The following is a 6848-nucleotide window of genomic DNA, read 5'->3' as shown; positions in this document are numbered from 1 at the left end:
GAAACCTCCATCGAGATCTGGATATTACAAGAACAATTATGGCAATTTTAACAACGGAACAGCAAACCGGGGGAGCAACTGGTACAAACCGAGGGACGATATGGACAAGAGGCGCTCTTGTGCAAATTGCAGTTCGACGGACCATCATATTTCAGCATGCCCAACTTACAAACAGGGCATGAAAGCGATAGGCTTCAACCTCTAGCGTCAGAAGCGTATCATGAACATTTAATGAGAGGAGTAATTGCAAAATTCGGCCCGAGTTGTTTCTTTTGCAACCTGGAAGGTCATTTTCAATCGGATTGTCCGCAATTCTGGGTTGCTGTAGCAGACATCAAGCATCCAAGGCACGAGGAAGCTTTATCGGGTGTGAAAGCCAGCAATGCTCGCCTATTGAGTGAAGCGGAGGCGCGCAGTAAAGAAAAACCGCAAGGGCTGGCAACGAAGAAAATGCAAGCGGTAACAGAAGAGACATGTGAACCGGAACCGGTGACTGCAGCGGATGACTTCAAGATTGATTATAGGGCAGCCGCGAGGGATGCTCTAAATAGAGTGCAGCAGAAACTGGTAAGGAAAGAGATCGAACAAAAAGTGAAGCTCGAACTGGAAAATGAGAAACTACAGGAGAAACTGTATACCTTCGAGGCAACATAAATCGAAGAAACGAAGGCACCAAGTAGTTTGAGCATGAAACTTAATGTGATCTCCGGGCAGAGGTTCGGTATGGTGCCACAAGGAAGCAAAATACAGTCAATAATCTCGTTAGCGGGACACCAGCTAATCAGAAATCTGAGTGAACCGTCAGAGTTCACTTTGATGCATTTGGATACATATGAAGATTATCTAAGGCAGGTGGAGCCACGCACTGAGTCGAAAGCGATGCGAGCACTACTAACAACGGGTGGCCCTCGCATAAAGATGCTTTATGGTCGCTACGTGGAAGTCTATGGACCGTATCAGGTGATGCTGAACGTAGATGGAATCAGTATCTACACTAGGACATATGTAACAACAGACAGTGACCAGATAGGGCAGATCTATTTGGGTGAGGAGGAACTCAAGGTCCGCAGGATAGGCCATGACGCCATGATGGAGTAAGACGCAGTACACATTGGATACGAAGCAGATGTGACTGCACATCTGCTCGACACCAACGGAAAAAAAAATCGGAGTCACAGGGTTTCTAGACACTGGAGCGGTAGTGAGTGTGATGCGGATAAAGACTTGGGAAAGAATGGGCTTCACGAGGGAAGATCTAATTCCGACGAATCTCCGACTGGCTGCAGCCAATCGAGGAGCAATTTACGTAGCCGGAAGTTCACCAATAATGGTTCTCCACATGGGAGGACGGGATCTTTGGATGAGCTTCCTGGTGGTAGAGAAATTGGACGACGCCGACCAATTCATCTTGGGCAGAGATTTCGTCAGAAATTTTGACGTGATGATCGACTTGAACAACGATCTAATAAGGATTAGGAACCCAGATTGGAAGTATGTTAAGAAACCAATTAATAGAATAATAACAGACGAAAACAAAGTACCAAGTTTTTTAGACAGAAAAGACAAACTACAGCCGGGACAAGCAGTAGTAGCATTTTTAAGAATGAGATATTTAAATTCGTTAAGTGATAGTAAACAGGTTTGTTTGGTACCGAATCCAAATAGTCAAAGCTCAGTGATTTTAGGCCGGAGCTTCTCGGTAACGCGAAACGGACTGTGTGTCGGTGTGTTATTGAACACACTGGACAAAACGGTTTCAATCCAGCGTTGAAAGAAGCTTGGTTACGCTTTGCCGATGAGGACCGACTATGAAGAGACACAAAACTTGAAGAAATATAGAGTGAAAGACTGTCCTTATCATGCAATAAAGATAAAATTTTAAAAAGCATTAATGAATTAAAATCTTTTCATAAAATGTTTTCAATGAAATCCGACACGGACGACGGCTTATCGAGCTGCTCGAGTTTTCTGGAACGCCCCTCGTCATATAATTTAGAGTCTGACAAACCGGTTTTGCCTGAGATAGAACACTTAAAAAGGGAAAATAGGCGAGGGAGATTTCGAGCTACTACGGGAGGTTTTAAATCGGAACGCGGATGTATTTTCAAGACATAAGGCGGATATTGGTTGCTGTAATTTCGTCGAACACGAAATCGAACTTGAGGAAGGCGCCGTTTCCCATAGGGAAGGCGCAAGAAGAATGACACCACACAAATCGGAAGCGTGTCGAGCGGAAATAGAAATGTTGCTTGAATACGACATGATAGAACCCTCGAAATCGCCATGGGCTTGCGGGGTAGTAATGTCGAAAAAGAAAGGGGGCAGCTTAGGTTTTGTTGCGAATTTCGCTACTTGAACGCGGTAACGATAAAAGATGCGTACCCGATACCGCGAATAGACGAGAGCCTCTCTAAACTTGGTGATGCCAAGTTCTTCACCACATTGGACTTGGGTTCTGCCTATTGGCAGGTCCCTTTGCGGAAGAAGGATAGAGAAAAGACCGGATTCGCGTGTGAGTTGGGGTTGTACCAGTGGAAGAGGATGCCCTTCGGCTTGTGCAACGCAACGGCCACTTTTCAAAGACTGATGGCTCAGGCTTTGACCAGAGTGAAAAAGAAGTACGGGAATCTTGTGATGTGTTACGTGGATGACGTAGTCATAGCAACACCGACCCTGGAAGACCACATTGATCGGCTCGATGAGGTCTTTGGATGCATGAAAAGAGCAGGCTGGAAATGCAAACCATCGAAATGTGAAATCCTTAGAGATTCAATCAAGTACCTGGGAAGAATGGTGGACAGGCATGGTGTGAGGCCGGACCCGGAAGCAGTAGAAGATGTGTTGACATTGAAGGCTCTTAGAACGGACACACAGCTCATGAGCTTCCTAGGGTTTGCCAACTACTACCGTGAGTTCATAAAAGGATATGCAGACAAGGTGTATCCGATGCAGAAGCTGATGCGCAACAAAGGGAAGAAGTTCGAATGGAGCGATGAAGCTCAAACGGCCTTTGAGAACATAAAGCGGGAACTGTGCGAAGCGCCAGTGCTAGGCATGCCTACTGAAAAGGGTATGTATGTTCTTGACACAGACATCAGTAGTAGCCATCTCGGGAATACTGCATTAGAAGCAAGAATGGAATGGGAGAATCGTTCTCCGTCCCATAGCATATGGCAGTAAGGTGCTAAAGGACACTGAGATGAAATATGGTGCACCAAAAGCAGAAATGTTTGCAGTAGTCACATTTGTGGAAAAAAACCGCGCATACTTGGGGAGAGCTCCCTTTAAGTTACACGTGGACAACAGGGCGTTATTCTGGTTGAAGGCATACTCGATGGATCAGAGTTATATTGGTAAGTGGATAGTAAGATTAGATGGCTACCATATGATAATCGAGCACAGGATGCGTGACAAACACCAGAATGCTGACAGCCTCAGCAAGAAAACCGAGTTCTATGAAAGACTGGAACAGAAGCAGGCCAATCAGGCAGAAAAAAAGAAGGATTCTCGTTTCTGGGCAAAGAAACTTATGAAGCGCTTCCCTTGACGAGATGGTTGGACAAGTCTGGACATCCAATTGCAGGACATCCCGAGTTACCTGTAGAGAAAGCAGCCGAGATAAAGATCCTATCCAAGAAGGACCCGGTGCCCTTGGATCTGTTGCTGCGCTCGAACCTGGTCCAGCAGGAACTCTCTCCCATGAATATTAACAGCCTCTCATTCTTGGATAAAACGTTGTAGGTCACACCGCAAGTGATGCGGATGCTGGGTGGATTGTTAGAGAGAGAAGTGACGAGAGATGACCCCGAGTGGACAGCAGCAGTGGCATCACTGACAGTCAGTGAGAAGGAGAAGATCATGCTGTCCAGACGACAACACAAAGAGAACGAGAGGGATTGTAGGACAATAGTTCAGCAACTAGTATCCTCAATACCACACGAGGTTTTAACCAGTACTTCTTACGGACGGAAAGAACAGGGGAACGATACGCAAAAGAAAACCGTTACCTTTGTGGAACAGGATAAAGAAGGTGAAAAGGTTGAACGAAAGTTGGAGCAAGATTGTTTGTCCGGGGAGACGAACGGTGAGAAGAGCCGGCGGGTTCAAGATCAACACTCGGGACAAGGAAGTTTGTCCGGGGAGTCTGATGTAGATGAGAAAGTTTCTGATGAAAAGCAAGACCCGGAGAACAAAGTTTTTTCCGCGGAGTTCAGATGGATGCGAAGAAAGCACAGAACTGACCCAGGAGATGGTGCAGACTCTGTTGCAGACTCCTCAACAGATGACAATTCCCGAAACTCAAGAATTGACACCTACTCAGACAGGAAATCGAGCTCAGGATCGGAACTGTCAGAACTAGCGATCCACACACTACTAGTGGAAACTCGAGCAAGGCAACTGGACAGGGAGGTATACCAGGACCCTGACAGTGATCGCTACCTCATACCAGGTGGAAGAGTCTTTTATAACGCAGCGGATGATCTGGAAACAATAGCGGTATCGAAACGTTCGAGGGGTCTGCTGCCACAAAAAGAGGTAGTCAGAACTGATCTTCAGCCATTCGAACAGGAACACAGCCAATGGCAAAGATTTGGTGCGTTTAGATGGAAGAAGATACGCATCAGCCAAATGAGCTGAATAGTCAGATGAGGGTCATGAAGACATACTTGGAGGCGAGATACGGACTCTCGGATCTTCTAAGAGCGCAGAGAAATGACCGCATGACAAGCAACCTGAAAACGTGGATCGAAAATGGTTCTCCGGACAAAGGAGACCTCGAGGAAGACAGTTACCGCATTCTGAGACAAAGATGGGATTGTGGCTTGCAAGAGAAGAGATGAAGAACAGAACTCTTATTGTGGCTTGCAAGAACAGAACTCTTATTCAGATCGTATTATCAGATGGGCCATCAGGGGATCGACAAAGTGTATCAAAGGATCCTGAAGCGCTTTGAGTGGCCTGGAATGAAAAAGGCATGCGAGAAGTGGGTAACAGCATGTCTGTCATGCCAACAGGTCAAGGATTCAAGGAAATTACGATTTCCCTTACAATCGATCGAGTCGTCTGAATTCAACGAGGTGGTGCAGATAAATCACCAAAAGATAAGCATGACAGACAGTGGTTATAATCAAGTCTTGGTCATGATCGATCACTTCACGAAGTTTGCAGAGGCCGTGCCCTGCATAACTGCCTCAGCGTAAGAGACGTGCGACCACCTGATCAATACATGGATAGCGAGACATGGTTGTCCGATGACGTTTCAATCGGATAACGGAACAGCTTTCGTAGGAGAACTCACGAAAGAGCTAATGAGACGCTCACAAGTTGCTCAAGCTCACTCCACGACATACCATCCCCAGACAAATGGCTTAGTGGAAAGGCAGAATCGAACGTTAGTGTCGATGCTGAGGGTATATTGTTCCAGGTACATGGCCGATTGGGACAGATATCTTCCACAGTTGATGGGAGCTTACAATAGCACGCAACATTCCACCACCGGAGTTAGTTAACATATGATGCTAACCGGGCACGAGAAGTCTTTGCCCTTGACTTTCTTCTACCCGGAGTATGAGGGTAAGAAGACGTCACCACAAGTCTATGTAAGGGATGTAATAAGACTTCATCAGGAATTAAACGACTAATGTAGACGAAATACTCAGCAGGCACAGGCAAGGCAGAGGAAAAGATTTGACAAGAAAGCAGCTGGTGCAAGAGCTTATTCGGTAGGGGACTACATATGGGTATTTCAGAACGACATACCACCGAAAGGAACAAAAAAGCTCCTAAAAAAGTGGAGGGGACCCTTCATGATCACGGAGGTGCACCGGGAGGGACGCTCCTATAGACTGAGTACTGGCCGAGCCGCTCATTACGAAAACATTAAGCCACACAATCCATCAACAGAAGACTGGTGTATACCTGCAGACATGGAAGAAGGGGATTATCTAGTGGTGGACCCTTCTTGTGAGGTCAACGAGAAGGGCACCAGGGGAAAAGAACGATGGGAATGAAGTCATAGAGGATGGAATAAGTACACCACTGGACCTGGATCCAAATGAGATAAATTGAAGCAGAGGATGAAACTTTACCCTACGCAGAAGAGGACTGGCAAGACCCTGAACAAAGTGAGATTCCCAAGAACTTGGAACCGGATCTTCCGTTCACGATACAGAATCGACAGAATGACAGGACAAGATCCAATAAGAAATATAACCCATACGGCGACGATTTTCTAGTGGACAGGATAGACCTAAAGAAGATATGGGAAGAAGTAATGGGTCTAGAAGAAATAACTGTGTCACAGGACATTGTCATAGTCGATGGTCACGACGATGAGTGGGTCGATGACCGGTCGAAACCCGAGGTACAATTCGACGACGAGCAACAGCAGTCATATGAACAAGACTTGACAAATCTGCGTGTCTTGGAATGGCTGAAGAAATGACGTCGGACCCAATGGAGACCAGTGTCACGATTCAAGATGTAGACCGTGAAAGCATGAAATACAGGAAAACCGAACGAGAAGATCCTTCCTGGGCTGCCCAGGAAGGGCGACTACTCATTCCGGCTTCCAATCTCGACTTGACATCCGGTATGCGATCGAAGGGGACTTCGATGGATATTTTTGTCCGGGGAGTGGGGCTAGGACTTACCCACACTGAAAGTTTAAACATGAAAAAATTAGGAATAGTAAGAGAGACAGGGGATTTAGAAGCAGAAACAGGCGAAGACCAAAAGAAACCTGACATAGGGAGGGTAGTTGAGTCATATTTTAATTTACCAAATGAATATTCAAGTAGCATAATACTAACGGACAGCGATTTCATACTCACAGATAGAACATGTGC

This window comes from Symsagittifera roscoffensis, chromosome 3 (assembly GCF_963678635.1).
Source record: "Symsagittifera roscoffensis chromosome 3, txSymRosc1.1, whole genome shotgun sequence".
NCBI classification, from domain to species: Eukaryota; Metazoa; Xenacoelomorpha; order Acoela; family Convolutidae; genus Symsagittifera; species Symsagittifera roscoffensis.
Note: the sequence above shows the minus strand (reverse complement) of the source record.